The 16,969-nt window shown below is 39.4% G+C and overlaps 1 long non-coding RNA gene across 2 annotated transcripts in view; it reads left to right on the top strand.

Moving 5' to 3' along the window:
* The window catches only part of LOC107967069 (uncharacterized), a 201,707-nt gene that overhangs the window by 79,008 nt on the left and 105,730 nt on the right, over positions 1 to 16,969 (top strand). The window lies entirely within an intron of this gene.

The following is a 16,969-nucleotide window of genomic DNA, read 5'->3' as shown; positions in this document are numbered from 1 at the left end:
CCCCCTACTCTATGTAGCTTCAGGACGTGGTGCATAGAGTAGGGGGACCCTGGGACCAGTCGAGGATACCTGCATCCCAGCCTCTGCAGTTGTGGCTAAAATGGGCCATGGTACAGCTTGGGCCATGGCTTTGGAGGGTGAAAGCCCCAATCCTTGGTAGCTTCCTTGTGGTGTTGGTCATGTGGCTGCATAGAAGATAAGAATTGAGGTTTGGGAACCTCCACCTAGATTTCAGAAGATGTATGAAAATGCTTGGATGTTCAGGCAGAAGTTTGCTGCAGGGGCAGGGCCCTCATGGTGAAACTCTGATAGGGCAGTGCATGAAGGAAAATATGGGGTTGAAGTCCAAACCCAGAGTCCCCACTGGGGCACTTCCTAGTGGAGCTGTTAATAGAAGGCCACCATCTTCCAGACCCAGAATTATAGATTCAATGACAGGTTGCACCATGCACCTGGAAAAGATGTAGACCCTCAATGCCAGCTCGTGAAAGCTGCTGGGAAAGAGGTTGTACCTGGCAAAGCCACAGGGGTGGACCCACCTCATGCATCAGCATGACTTGGATGTGAGACATGGAGTCAAAAAAGATCATTTTGGAGCTTTAAGATTTGATTGCCCCACTGGATTTTGGACTTGCATGGGGCCTGTAGCCCCTTTGCTTTGGCCAATTTCTCCCATTTAGAATGGCTGTATTTACCCAATCCCTGTATCCCCATTGTATCTAGGAAGTAACTAACTTGCTTTTCATTTTACAGGCTCACAGGCAAAAGGGACTTGCCTTGTCTCAGATGAGAGTTGGACTGTGGACTTTTGAGTTAATGCTAAAATGAGTTAAGACTTTGGGGGACTGTTTGGAAGGCATAATTGGTTTTTAAATGTGAGGACATGAGATTTGGGAGGGGTCAGGGACAGAATGATATGGTTTGGCTGTGTCCCCAAATCTCATCTTTTGAATTGTTGCTCCCACAATTCCCATGTGTCATTGGAGGGACCTGGTGGGAGGTAATTGAATCATGGGCACAGGTCCTTCATGTGCTGTTCTCAAGATAGTGAATAAGTCTCATGAGATCTGACGGTTTTATAAAGGCAAGATTCCCTGCACAAGTTGCCTCTTGTTTGCCCCCATGTAAGTCGTGCCTTTTTCCTTCCTCCATGATTGTGAGAACTCCCCAGTCACATGGAACTTTGAGTCCATGAAACCTTTTTTCTTTATAAATTACCCAGTCTTGTGTATGTCTTTATCAGCAGCATGAAAACGGACTAATACATACTGTAACTAGAGAAACAAAAGAAAACGCATCCTAATGATAGCAAAAGACAAGAAATAACCAAAACCCAAGTTGAACTGATGGAAATTGAGATGCAAGAAGCCATAGAAAAGATCAACGCATTTGGTAGTTTTTGAAAGAAGAAATAAGATTGACAGACCATTAGCTACACTAATAAAGAAATTTAAAAAGTAAAGAAGGTCCAAATAAGCACAATTAGAAATGACAACAAGGACATTCCTGCCAACCACATAGAAATAAAAAACAACCCTCAGTGACTATTATGAACACCTTTATGCACACAGCCTAGTAAACCCAGAGGAAATTGATAAATTCCTGTAAACATACAACCTGTCAAGATTGAAACCAAAAGAAATTAAGTCCCTGAACAGGCTGATTATGAGTATCAAAACTGAATCAGTAATAAATAGCCTATTAACCAAAAAAGTCAATGAACTAACAGATTCACAGCTGAATTATACTAGACATGCAAAGAAGAGCTAGTATTATTCCTCCTGAAACTATTCCAAAACATTGAGATGGAGATACTCCTCCCTTACTCATTCTATGAGTCCAGCATCATCCTGATACTAGAACCTTGCAGAGACATAACAAAAAAAGAAAATTTCAGGCCAATATCCCTGATGCACATGGATGCGAAAATCTTCAGCAAAATACTAGCAAATGGAATCCAGCAGCACATCAAAAAGCTAATCCACCATGATCAAGTAGAAGTTATCCTTGGGATGCAAGTTTGGTTCAGCATATGCAAATCAACAAATGTGATTTATCACATAAACAGAACTAAAAACGAAAAACACATGAGCACCTCAATAGATGCAAGAAGGACTTTCAATAAAATTCAAAACCCCTTCAGGTTAATACCCTCAACAAACTAGGCACTGAAGGAATCTGCCTCAAAGTAATAAGAATCATCTGTGACAGACTCACAGCCAGTATCATACTAAATGGGAAAAAGCTGGAAGCATTTCCCTTGACAACTGAAACCATATAAGGATGCCCACTCTTAGCACTAATATTTCATGTAGTATTGAAAGTCCTGGCTAGAGCAATCAGTCAAGAGAAAGAAATAAAAGTCATCCAAATAGGAAGAGAGGAAGCTAAACTACCTCTATTTACAGATGATATGATTCTATACCTAGAAAACACCATAGTCTCTGCCCAAGAGCTCCTAGATCTGAAAAACATTAATGTTTCAGGCTACAAAATCGATGTACAAAAATTAATATCATTTCTACACACCAACAATGTCCAAGCTGAAAACCAAATGAAGAACACAGTCCCATTCACAATAGTCACAAAAAGAATAAAATACCTATAAATAGAGCTAACTAGAAAGGTGGAAGACCTCTACAATCATAATTACAAGGCACTACTCAAGGAAATCAGAGATGACACAAACAGAAAAGCATTCCATGCTCATGGATAGGAAGAATGATATTGTTAAAATGGCCACACTTCCCAAAGCAATCTACAGATTAAGTGCTATTCCTATCAATCTACCAATGACATTCTTTACACAATTAGAAATAACAATTCTACAACTCTTATGGAATCAAAAAAGAGCCTGAATAGCCAAGGCAATTCTAGGCAAACAGAACAAAGCTGAAGGTGTCACAGTATTCAACTTCAAACTATACTACAAGGCTACAATGACTCAAACAGCAATGTACTGGCACAGACAAACACATTGACCAATGGAACAGGATAGAGACTAGAATAAGGTAACACACTTACAACTACCTGATCTCCAACAAAGTCAACAACAAGCAATGGGGAAAGGATTCCCTATTCACTAAATGGTGCTGGGATAAGTGGCTAACCATATGCAGACTATTAAAACTGGACCCCTTTCTTACACCATGTACAAAAATCTACTCAAGATGGATTAAAGACTTAAATGTAAAACCTGAAACTATAAAAATTCTGGGAGATAACCTAGGCAATATCATTCTGGAAATGGACCCTGGCAAAAATTTCAAGACGAAGCCAAAAACAATTGCAACAGAAACAAAAATCGATAAATGGGACCTAATTAAAGAGCTTCTGCACAGCAAAAGAAACTATCAACAGAGTAAACAGACAACCTATAAAATGGGAGAAAATATTTGCAAACTATGCATCTGACAAAGGTCTAATGTCCAGAATCTATAAATAGTTTAAACAAATTTACAAGAAAGAAAACAACCCCATTAGAAAGGGGGCAAAATACATGAATGGACATTTTTTAAAAGAAGACAGGCATGTGACTAACAAGCATATGAAAAAAAAGATGCTCAACATCAGTAGTCATTAGAGAAATGTAAATGAAAACCATAATTAGATACCTCTAACACCAGTTAGAATAGCTATTGTTAAAAAGTCAAAAAATAACACATGCTGGTGAAGTTGTGGAGAAAAGGGAATGCTTATACACTGCTGGCAGAAATGTACATTTTTCCGCCATTGTGAAAAGCGGCATGGCAATATCTCAACATAAAACAGAATTACCATTTGACCAAGCAATCTCATTATTGGCTATATCATTCTACCATAAAGATACATGCCACTTATGTTCACTGCAGCATTTTTCACAATAGCAAAGACATGGAATCAACCTAAATGCCCACCAATGGTAGACTGGATAAAGAAAATGTGGTACATATACACCATGAAATATTACATAGCCATAAAAAGACATGAGATCATGTCCTTTGCAGCAACATGGATAGAGCTTAAGGTCATTATCCTAATAAACTAATGCAGGAACAGAAAACTAAACACCATATGTTCTCATAAATGAGAGCTAAATGATGAGAACACAGGGACACACCATACGCTGGGGCCTATTGGAAGGTGGAGGGTGAGAGGTGGAAAATATTCCAGAAAAATATTTATTAGTTAGTATTCTTATTACCTGGGTGATGAAATAATCTGTACATAAAACCCTTTTGACATGCAATTTACCTATATAACAAACCTACACATATACCCTGAACTTAAAACAAAAATACACTTACACAGTTTATCCCAATTATATAAGCAGTTAACATAGTTCAGTAGGCTACTTGAAATTAAAACTACTTAATTTAAAAAATAAAAGAAAAAAGAAAATTCAGTCATACACAGAATGAAATACTATTCAGCCTTAAGAAAGGAAGGACATTCTTCCATTTGTGACAACATGGATGGAATTAGAGAAAGTTATAGTAAGTGAAATAAATCAGGCACAGAAGGATAGCTATCGCATGTTCTCATTTACATGCGGAATCTAAAACAATCAGTCTCATAGTAGCGGAGGGTAGAATGGTTGTTGTGGAGGCCAGAGGTGAAGACAGTGCAGACACGGTGGTCAAAGGATACAAAATGTCCATTAGGTTGTAGGAATATATTCTTATTTTTTGAGTCACATTGTACAGCATCTCGAATGTAATTAATAATAGCATATGATACATTTCAAAATTGCTAGGAAAGTAAATTTCAAAAATTTTCACAACAAAACCTGTTAAGTATGTGAGGTGATAGCTATGTTAATGAGTTTGATTTAATTATTGCACATTGTATTCATAAATCAAAAATATAAATTATAAATAATTTTGTACCCCATACATTTCTACATTCATAAATTGTCAATTTACAGTAAAAATGTACATGTGAAAGATGACTCATATATACATTTCTAACAGCTTTATTTTCTAAATAATTTATTGAGGAATCATTTACTTATAAGAAAATGCACACATTTTAAGGCTGCAGTTCAGTGTTTTCATAATGTGTATATCTGTGCTAACAACTCCATAATCAAAATATAAACATTTACAAAACCCCAAGAATTTCCCTTGTATCCCTTCATAGATCATCTTTTCTCCCAGGAAAATGTTGTTATGATTTCTGTCACCATAGCAGTTTTCTTTTTCTTTTTCTTTTTCTTTTTTTTTGAGACAGAGTCTCGCACTGTCACCCAGACTGGAGTGCAGTGGCGCGATCTCAGCTCACTGCAAGCTCCGCCCTCCAAGTTCACGCCACTCTGCTGCCTCGGCCTCCCGAGTAGCTGGGACTACAGGCGCCTGCTACCACACCCGGCTAATTTTTTTGTATTTTTAGTAGAGACAGGGTTTCACCATGTTAGCCAGGGTGGTCTCGATCTCCTGACCTTGCCCGCCTTGGCCTCCCAAGGTGCTGGGATTACAGGCCTGAGCCACCCTGCCTGGCCTCACCATAGTAGTTTTATCTGTTCTATAATTTATATAAATAAAATCAACTATTAAGAGAAAGATTATTAAAAAAAATTCCATGAACAACTCTACAACTCTACACACAAAAAAGGTGAATTATACAAAATGGACCAATTTCTTGAAATGCATAAACTATTAAAACTGCATGATACAAGATAGATCATCGGAATAGCCCTACAACTATTGAGGAAATTGTGTTTGTGATTGAAAAACTGTCACAAAAGAAATATCTAGACCCTGAATGTTTCACCAAATAATTGTTCAAAATATTTAAAGAATTGAAATGAAGTGTACACAATATTTTCCACAAAATATGAAAGAAGAAAATACTTTCTAACTTATTTTATAAAGGTATTATTACCCTGATGCCAGATGCAGACAAAGACATTACAAAAAAAGATAAAACTGTAGCTCAATATTTTTATAAATAAAAATGTGAAGATATCTAACTAAACAATAGTAAATGAATTTATCAATGTATAAAAAGAATTATACACCATGATCAAGCAAAGTTTATTACAGCAATTCAAGACTGGTTTAATATCCAAAAATTGATTATTATAATCCATCATAATAGCAAGCTAAAAAAGGGAAAATCTCACAAGCATGTTATTTAGTACAGAAGTGTATTTGAGAAAATTCAATAATTTTTAATAATGAAAAGTTTAGGAATACAGTAATAGAGGAAAACTTTTATTATGTGATAAAGAGCACTTATAAAAAGTGCATAGTTCACATTATATTTAATGGTATAATAATGAATTATTTCCCCCTAAGGTCAGTCACCAGGCAAGGATGTCTGCTCTTATCACTGTTATTCAGTATTGGGCTGGAAGTTCTTTAAGTGCAAGAAAGTAAGAAAAGGAAATGAAAAGCATAGAAATAACAAAGGAAAAAATAAAACTGTCTCCATTTACAGATGAAACAACTCTCTATTGGTGTAGAAAACACCAAGAAATCTACAACAAAACTTTTAGATATGAGGTAAAATAGGAGTTCATCATTATCAAAGGATGCAAGATAAATTTACAAAAAAAAAAGTATTTCCATATACCAGCAATAAACATGGGGAAACTCAAATTTAAAAAAGAAAACATACTATTTATAGTTGGTGAAAAAATGGAATTCTTAGCTGTAAAGAATTAAAAAGAATTTTTATGCTAAAATGTTGATGAAAGAAATCAAGATCTAAATGAAAAGAGAGACATACCATGTTCATTGGTTGGTAGACACAACAAAGTAAATATGTGAATTCTCCCCAAATTGATATTCAGTTTTAACACGATCCTATCAAAATTCTTGCACTTATAGACAATATTGTTATAACAAGATATCTTGCACTTATAGACAATATTGTTATAACAAGATATCTTGCACTTATAGACAATATTGTTATAAAATTTACGTGGAAAGACAAAAGAACTAGAATAATGAGGACAATTTTGAAAAATGAAGAAATAAGCAGGGGGAATCAGTCTACCTTATTTCAATGTTTATTATACAATTAGAGAAATCAAGACTGTGGAGAGATAGACACATAGTTCAATAGAACTGAATAGAAAACCCAGAAATCAATCCACACAAATATGCCCAGCTGATTTTTTTACAAAGGTGCAAATCCAATTCAATGGAGAAATGATAGCCTTTTCAACTAATTATGTGAGAACAATTGGATATCCATAGCCAAGAAACAAAACACACACACACACACACACACACACACACACACACACACACAACCTTGACTGAAATATCGTGCCTGAGAAATACAGTAAAAATGAAATATGAGCTTAAATGTGAAGTTCTCAAAAAATAATTTTGAGAAAATGTTTTGTGTTTAGGTCTAGGCAAAAAGACTTTCTACCAAAAGCATGACCCATAAAAGAAAAGCATTTATGGCAGAGCACGGTGGCTCATGCCTGTAATCCCAGCACTTTGGGAGGCCTAGGCGGGTGGATCATGAGGTCAGGAGTTAGAGACCAGCCTGGCCAACATGGCAAAACCCCCGTCTCTATTAAAAATACAATAATTAGCTGGGTGTGGTGGTGGGAACCTGTAATCCCAGCTACTCAGGAGACTGAGGCAGGAGAATCGTTGGAACCCGGGAAGAGGAGGTTGCGGTGAGCTGAGATTGAGCCATTGCACTCCAGCCTGGGCAACAGGATGGAAACTCTGTCTCATAAATAAATAAATAAATAAATAACCTCTGCTTTCTGAAAAACTCCAGTAACAGGACGAAAAGAAAAACTATAACCTCAGAGAAAATATTGGCAAATGGCATATCTAACAAAAGGCTAGTGTATAGGCTGGGCACAGTGGCTCACTCCTGTAACCCCAGCACTTTGGGAGGCCGAGGTGGGCAGATTGCTTGAGCCTAGGAGTTCGAGATCAGCCTGGGCAACATGATGAAAACCTGTCTCTACAAACAACAACAACAACAACAACAAAAACCCAAAAGGCTAGTATATACAATATATAAAGAACTCTCAAATCTCAAAAATAGAAAAGAAAAATTTAAACAACTTAATCAGAAAATGAGCAAAGACACAGATATATATTTCAGTAGTTCAACAAAGGACATAGAGATGGCATAAAATAAATAAAAAGATGTTCAACATCATTAGCCATTAGGGAAATTTAAACTAAAGTTATAATAGATATTATTGCATATTTATCAGAATGGTTAAAATGAAAAAAATAGTGACAGTAGTCATGCATAATGGCCCATGCCTGTATTCCCAGCTACTAGGGAGTATTGTTTGAGCTCAGTTCAAGTCCAGCTTGTACAACAAAGTGAGGACCTGTCCTTAAAAAACAAAAATAAAACTAAAAACCATAGTGACAACACCAAATGCTAGTGTGGATGCAGAGAAGCTGTTGGGTTGTTGATAGGAATACAGAATGTTACAGGTTCTATGTAAAGCAACTTTTCATTTGCTTTGAAAAAACTAACCACGCAACTGTTATATCATCCAACAATTAGACTCCTGGGCATATATTTCGGAGACACAAAAACTTACATACACATAAAAACTTACGTGGAAATGTTCATAGCAATGTTTTTTGTTTTTTTGTTTTTTGTTTTTACGGAGTCTTGCTCTGTTGCCCAGGCTGGAGTTCAATGGCGCAAACCCGGCTCACTGCAACCTCCACCTCCCAGGTTCAAGCCATTCTTCTGCCTCAGCCTCCCTCCTGAGTAGCTAGAATTATAGGCACCCGCCATCATGCCTGGCTAATTTTTGGATTTTTGCAAAGATGGGGTTTGACCTGTTGGCCAGGCTAGTCTTGAACCCCTGACCTCAGGTGATCTGCCCACCTTGGCCTCCCAAAGTGCTGGAATTACAGGCATGAGCCACCACGTCCGGCCTCATAGCAGTTTTATTCACAATAATTCCAAGCTGAAAACAACCCATACACCTTTAAACTGGTGAAAAGATAAACAATCTGTAGTAATAAACATCAAGCATACTACTCAATAATATACAGAACAAGGCATTGATACATACGACAACTTATATGTCTCCACAGAGCTATTTTGAATGAAAATAAAGCAAATTCTCAAAGATTACACACTGCATGATTCAATTTATACATAACATTCTTGAAATGACAAAATTGTCAAAATGAAGAACATATGAATAATTCCTAGGCTTTAAGGTGGAAGAGAGGAAGAAAGTGGTCATGGCTGTAAAAAGAAGCATAAAAGATCCTTTTGGCGATGGATATTTTCCATATCTTGGCTCTATCAATGTCGTGATTTTGGTCGTGGTATTGTATTATAGCTTTGAAAGATGTTTTGCAAGATTGGGAGAACTTGGTGAAAGGTACATGAGATCTCTCTGTACTATTTCATACAGTTACATGTGAATCTACAATTATGTCAGGATTAAAAAATTAGTAAAAAATAATAAGGAAAATATAGCTGGCAGAAAAGGGCATTCCAGATAGAGGTGAAACAAAAGTTCATGACATTTTTGAAAGGATTTGAAAGGCATGGTGATATACCATGTGGGATATCTATGTGATACACAATGTGGGAGCGTGATATCAAGTTAAAATTAGGAAAATTTAGTATCACTTCATTGTTATAATGCACTCTGTAGCAATGGGCAGCAAGTTGCAAATATAGAATAAATTTGAGGTCTAAATTTTTTTAAAAATTTATAACTGAAAATTAAAATAAAGATCAGCAAATCACTGTGGCATTGTTTTGATTGCCTTCAAATTGATCAAATTTTAGAATAATTGAATATTGGTAAAACCTGATGTGTTAAAAATCAATATTTAGTTATTTCTATTATGTCATTCTCAAGAGAATGTACAACACTTTGCTATCATTTTGTATCATTTTTGAACCAAGATATGGAGTATGAGCCCATTATCTAATTTTTTTATCTGGCAACAGTTAAATTAATGACACATAAAAAGGATATATGAAATTATGTACACTAAATTGTGATAATCAAAGATTGTGACTCATGACTTTTTAAAATATGTTTTAAGATGCATTTTCCGGTTTCAAAAAGTACAAATAAAAATGATGACATTGACTTTATGTACACTGAATCAGAAGCATCCATCTACCCTTAATGAGCTGAATTTGCATCTTCCTAAACTACACAGTTCTCTACTTCACAGTGAAGCAATGAGTACCTTTCGTCAAGTTGCAGAGATTCAGCCATCAGAACTGTGCTGACAATTCTAATTCACAATGGAATTTGGTGTTACCAGTCCATTGCTCATTAGAATTTGCAGTGCTAGCAGGAGAACAATGTATTTTTGTAGGTAAAGTCAGCAATTGTAGCACTAAACTACAGTTTGGAACAAATAGGAGAGTGGCACTTTTGAGACTATAACTGCATTTTAATGACACAACTTTCTGCACTCTAAGCATAGGTCAAATCTGAGACTCAAAACCAGATGGAAATATTAGGAGAAGAGATAGTGGCATCCCTAAATTTCATGCCTACCTGACAATGACCTTTAAATCAAATATCATTTTGTCTATAAAAAAGGAACCTAAGAATTATATCTCACTCTCTGTATGTATTACATTCATGCATTATAATCACACATGCCACTATTATGTAAGATAAATGTTCTATTTGTGTTTTATACCTAATAATACTTATAATAAGTACAAAATAGCATCTCACAAGATAGTGGTACAAAATTATTACTTCAATAAAATATTATGATAGGTATAAGCACGTGAACTGAATAGTGATATGCTGTGAGGAAAAATGGAATATACTATCAGAATACCTGAGAGTAATTTGTAGACCCTCTTTTCAATGTTAATACTAAATCCAAAGTGTAGTCTCTAGGCCAGCGGCCTCAGTGTATCTGGGAGGATGTTAGAAATGCAAATTCTCAGATCCGGCCTTACACTTACTGAATGTGAATTGGAATATTTGTAAGATATGGTGATTTGTAATGTTTGTACACTGGTGAAGTATTTATCTGACTTGTGTATTCCTGATCCATATATTGGAAACAATACCCTTATGGTGGAATAATTATAAATGACAATGTGGCAAAATTTGTGAAAGTGCCTTTTTAACTGAAGGGGAATTATATGGTTTGGCTATGTCCCCACTCAAATCTCATCTTGAGTTGTAATCTCCATAATCCCCATGTTAAGGGAGAGAGATGGTGGGAGGTGATAGGATCATGTGGGCAGTTTCTTCCATGCTGTTCTCATGATAGTGAGAGAGTTCTCATGAGATCTGATGGTTTATAAGCATCTAGCATGTCCCCTGCTTGCACTTTTCTTTCCTGCAGCCATGTGAAGAAGGTCCTTGCTTCCTCTTCACCTTCCGTTATAATTATAAGTCTCCTGAGCTCTCCCTAGCCATGTGGAACTGTTAAGCCTACTAAACCTCTTTTCTTTATAAATTACTTGGTCTTGGGTATGTTTTTATAGCAGTTGTGAAAATGAACTAACACAGTAAATTGGTACCAGAGAGAGTGGGATATTTCCACAAAGGTACCCAAAAATGTGGACACAATTTTGGAACTGGGTAACAGAAGATGAAACAGTGTGGAGGGTTCAGAAGAAGACAGAAAGATGTGCATCTAAGCCTACGAACTTCCTGGAGACTTGTTGAATGGTTTTGACCAAAATGCTGATAGTGATGTGGACAATAAAGTCCTAGCTGAGGTGGTCTTAGACAGAGATGAGGAATTTATTGGGAACAGGAGCAAAGGCCATTCTTGGTATGCTTTAGAAAAGAGATTGGTGGCATTTTGTCCCTGCCCTAGAGATCTGTGGAACTTTGAACTTGAGAGAGATAATCTGAAATTGCAACTTATGTTTAAAAGGGAAGCAGAGCATAAGAGTTTGGAAATTTTGCAGCCCAATGATGCAATAGAAAAGAAAAACCCATTTTCTGGGGAGAAATTCAAGCCTGATGTAGAAATTTGCATAAATAGTGAGGAGCCAAATGTTAAACACCAAGACAATGGGGAAAATATCTCCGAGGCATGTCAGAGATCTTGGTGGCAGCCACTCTCATCAGAGACCTGGAGTTCTAGGAGGAAAAAATGGTTTTACAGGCCAGGTCCAGGGACCCCCTGCTGTGCTCAGCCTCAAGATTGGTGCCCTGCATCCTAGTTGCTCCAGGTGTAGCTAAAAGGGGCAAAGATACAGCTTAGGCCATTGTTCCAGAAGGTGCAAAACCCAACCCATGGAAGCTGCCATGTGGTGTTGGTCCTGAGGTGCACAGAAGAACTGAGGTTTGGGAACCTCTGCCTAGATTTCAGAGAATGTATGGAAATGCCTGGATGTCCAGGCAGAGGTGTGCTGCAGGGGCAGAGTCCTCATGGAGAACCTCTGCTAGGGCAGTGCAGAAGGGAAATGTGGGGTTGGAGTCCCTACACAGAGTCCCCACTGGGGCAGTGCCTTGAGGAGCCGTGAGAAGAGGGCCACCATATTTCAGACCCCAGAAGGATAGACCCACTGACAGCTTACAGAGTGTGCCTGGAAAAGCCACAGACACTCAATGCCAGCCATGAAGGCAGCCAGGATGGTAGGCAGTACCCTGCAAAGCCACAGGGGCAGAGCTGCCCAAGGCTGTGGGAGACCACCCTTTGCATCAGCATGCCCTGCATGTGAGACATGGAGTCAAAGGGAATTATTTTGGAACTTTAAGATGTAATGACAGCCCTGCTGGATTTCAGACCTGTATGGGGCCTGTAGCCCTTTGTTTTGTCCAATTTCTCCCCCTTTGGAATGGGAGCATTTATACAATGCCTGTACCCTCATTGTATCTTGGAAGTAACTAACTTACTTTTGATTTTACAGGCTCCTAGGTGGAAAGGACTTGCCTTGCCTAAGATGAGACTTTGGACTGTGGGCTTTTGGGTTAATGCTGGAATGAGTTAAGACTTAGGCGGACTGCTGGCAAGGTGTGACTGCATTTTGAAATGTGAGGTCATTAGATTTGTGAGGGGCCAGGGGTGGAATGATATGGTATGGCTGGGTTCCCACCCAAACCTCATCTTGAATTGTAATCCTCATAATCCCAACATGTTGAGGGAGGGACACAGTTGGAGGTGATTGGATCATGGGGGCAGTTTCCCTCATGCTGTTGTCATAATAGTTAGTGAGGTCTCATGAGATCTCACGGTTTTATAAGCACCTGGCATTTCCCTGCTTGTACTTCTCTCTCCTGCCACCATGTGAGGAAGGTCCTTGCTTCCCCCTTGCCTTTCACCATAATTGTAAGTTTCCTGAGGCCTCCCCAGCCACGTGGAACTGTGAGTCCATTAAACCTCTTCCCTTTATAAATTACCCAGTCTCAGGTGTTTGTAAGTTTGAAAACAAGGAAGTCAGGACTGAAATGAAAAATAGAGAACAAAACAAAATCAGTTAAGTTTGTTTCTGTTTTTCAAAGGAGCAGGACAGATATAATCCTGTTTTATCTATTTTGTGATTGAAGAAACTAAGGCATGTGTAGGTTAAGAAACACATGTATTAGTCATACAGGTTGTAAAAGCTAGTACAGACACTGCTCTCAAACACTACTTCTTTTCCAGAACAATATTATCCCTAAGTATAGGACAGGGTCACAGTAAGTACTGAACAATCTAAGAGAGGGAAGATCTTACATTTCCTGGACAGTATAACTCATAGCTACATGTATTTTGGGGAAACTTTTGTGTCCAGAATTGGTGGGCTCTTGGTCTCACTGACTTCAAGAATGAAGCCACGGACCCTCGTGGTGAGTGTTACAGTTCTTAAAGGCGGCATGTCAGAGTTTGTTCCTTCTGATGTTCAGATATGTTTGGAGTTTCTTCCTTCTAGTGGGTTCATGGTCTCGCTGTCTCAGGAGTGAAGCTGCAGACCTTCGTGGTGAGTGCTACAGCTCATAAAAGCAGTGCGGACTCAAAGAGTGAGCAGCAGCAAGATTTATTGCAAAGAGTGAAAGAACAAATCTTCCACAGTGTGGAAGGAGACCCAAGCTGGTTGCCACTGCTGGCTCGGGCAGCGTGCTTTTATTCTCTTATCTGGCCCCACCCACATCCTGCTAATTGGTCCAATTTAGAGAGAGCCAGTGGTCTGTTTTACACAGAGCTGATTGGTCCATTTTGACAGGGTGCTGATTGGTACATTTACAATCCTTGACCTAGACACAAAAGTTTTACAGGTCCCCACTAGATTAGCTAGATACAGAGTGTCGATTGGTGTATTTACAAACCCTGAGCTAGACACAGGGTGCTGATTGGTGCATTTACAAACCTTGAACTAGATACAGAGTGCCCATTGGTGTATTCATAATCCCTTAGCTAGACACAAAGATTCTCCCAAGTCCCCACCAGATTAGCTAGATACAGAGTGCCGATTGGTGCATCCACAAACCCTGAGCTAGACACAGGGTGCTGATTGGTGTGTTTACAAACCTTGAGCTAGATACAGAGTGCTGAATGGTGTATTTACAATCCCTTAGCTAGACATAAAGGTTCTCCAAGTCCCCACTAGACTCAGGAGCCCAGCTGACTTCACCCAATGGATTCCACACTGGGGCTGCAGGTGCAGCTGCCTGCCAGTCCCGCGCCGTGGGCCTGCACTTCTCAGCTCTTGGGCGGTGGATGAGACTGGGAGCCATGGGGCAGGGAGCGGCGCTCGGGTCCGGGAGGCTTGGGCTGCGTGGGAGCCCATGGCGGGTTTGGGGGGAGGCTCAGGCATGGCGGGCTGCAGGTCCTGAGCCCTGCCCCACGGGGAGGCAGCTAAGGCCTGGCGAGAAATCAAGCACAACAGCTGCTGGCCCAGATGCTAAGCCCCTCACTGCCCGGGGCTTGCAGGCGGGCCAGCCGCTCTGAATGCGGGGCCGCAGAGCCCACACCCACCAGGAACTGGCGCTGGCCCACAAGCGCCACACGCATCCCCGGTTCCTGCCCGTGCCTCTCCCTCCACACCTCCTCGCAAGCCAAGGCAGCTGGCTCCGGCCTCAGCCAGCCCAGAGAAGGGCTCCCATGGTGCAGCGGCAGGGTGAAGGGCTCCTCAAGCACGGCCAGAATGGGCGCCCAGGGCGAGGAGGCACCGAGAGCGAGCCAGGGCTGTGAGGGCCGCCAGCATGCTGTCACCTCTCACTTTGGGGAATAAGGAAATCTTTTCTGAGATAACTTGCTTCATCTGCTTTTACCCTGCCTCTATAGTCTTTGTATTACTCCATTCTTGCACTACTATAAAGGCATACCTGAGACTACGTAATATATGACGAAAAGAGGTTTAATTGACTCAGTTTCACAGGCTGTGCAGAAAGCATGGTTGGGGAGCCCTCAGGAAACTTACAATCATGGCAGAAGGGTGAAGGGGAAGCAAGCATTTACTTCATATGGTAGAGTAAGAGAGAAGAGAGAGCTATACACTTTTAAACAACCAGGTCTCACTCACTATCATGAGAACTGCAAGGGAAAAATCTGTCCCCATGATGCAATCACCTTCCATCAGTCCCCTCCCCCTACATTGGTAATTACAATTTGACATGAGATTTGAGTAGGCACACAGAGCCAAACCATGTCAGTCTCTTTGCTTCCAAAGATTATGTATACTTGCCTAATTAGATTAGGAACAAAACCTAGCAAAGTATTATGAATATGTGTGTGTGAGTGTGACCCATGTATACCAGAAATACTGTACTCCAATCAACTGGTCAGGCTGAGCTGTGCTCTTTTCCCAATAAACATGACACTTCCTCTTCTCTCTTAGCCTTACTACACTCTTCTGCTACAGTATGATTCAGGTAGGCTCTTTCTCTTATGAGAAGTAACAGCCGACTTTGGCTATCTTATGAAAAAAAGAAGTTAATTGTACAGATTTAGTTCAACTTTTTGTAAAATGGAAAAGCCTCTACTTCTCTTCTGTTCTCTGTACCCACCACTGTGCTCTCTCATTGTCACTTGCTGCATTCTTTCTGTGTTTGAATGCACCTCCTTTCTATGGACGACAAACACAATGATTGACAAGAGTAGTACAACTTGAATTGTTCTCCCAGATACACATAAGAAAATTTCATTTCTTCCTTATGACTCCACTCAAATGCCACTTCTTCTGTGAAGATGCTTGGGGAAGAGGACATTGTGGAATCTTTTTGTTTCATAGAAAAGCCCTGAACACAATGTTTGTATTATGAGATCTTGGGAGTGACCATGATATTTTGGTAATCAGAAACTATTCGTTAATTTTAAAAATCAGTGCAATTTCTTGAGTTGGCTTGGTTAATTTATGTTAATGTGCTATGTGAAGATTTAGAGAGCACTGTCTCTTCTTAACTTCTATGGCATTATTAGAGAATCCATTTTGAGTATCCACCCATTTCAGTGTTTCAACAAAAGGAAAACAATATTTGTTTGGGAGTAGGTGTCCTGGTGAACGCATGCTGACCCCAAATAATCATTTCTCTATTTCGCAGTTGTATGCAAACTATGGAATTAATAATTCATTTAGAAGTTTTCCATGGTCCAATATCAAACTGTCATTTATAGCAGGATTATCCAACTCTTTTCCAATTGCAGAGTATTGTAAGTGATAATATGCATAAGGCACATGGGGGTAAACAGAAGCGACTTCAGGCAGTAACTAACCCTTGACCCTGCTTGGCTGCCCCAAGTAGATATACTGTTTGCCTCCTCCTTGCACCAGTATGCTGGACGTCCAGCTGGGAAGCTTTGATTGCGCTATGACAATTCAGAAACCTGCTGTATTAGTCCGTTTTCATGCTGCTGATAAAGACATACCTGAGACTGGGCAATATATAAAGGAAAGAGGTTTAATGAACTCACAGTTCCACACAGCTGGGGAGGCCTCACAATCATAGCAGAAGACGAAGGAAGAGGAAAGGGACTTCTTACATAGCAGCGGGCAAAAGGAGAGAATGAGAGCCAGTTGAAAGGGGACTGCCTTCTTTAACCCGCTCCCTTATTAAACCATCAGATCTCTTGAGACCTATTCACTACCACAAGAA

This window comes from Pan troglodytes, chromosome 9 (assembly GCF_028858775.2).
Source record: "Pan troglodytes isolate AG18354 chromosome 9, NHGRI_mPanTro3-v2.0_pri, whole genome shotgun sequence".
NCBI classification, from domain to species: Eukaryota; Metazoa; Chordata; class Mammalia; order Primates; family Hominidae; genus Pan; species Pan troglodytes.
This window is presented reverse-complemented; position numbering and strand designations above follow the sequence as displayed.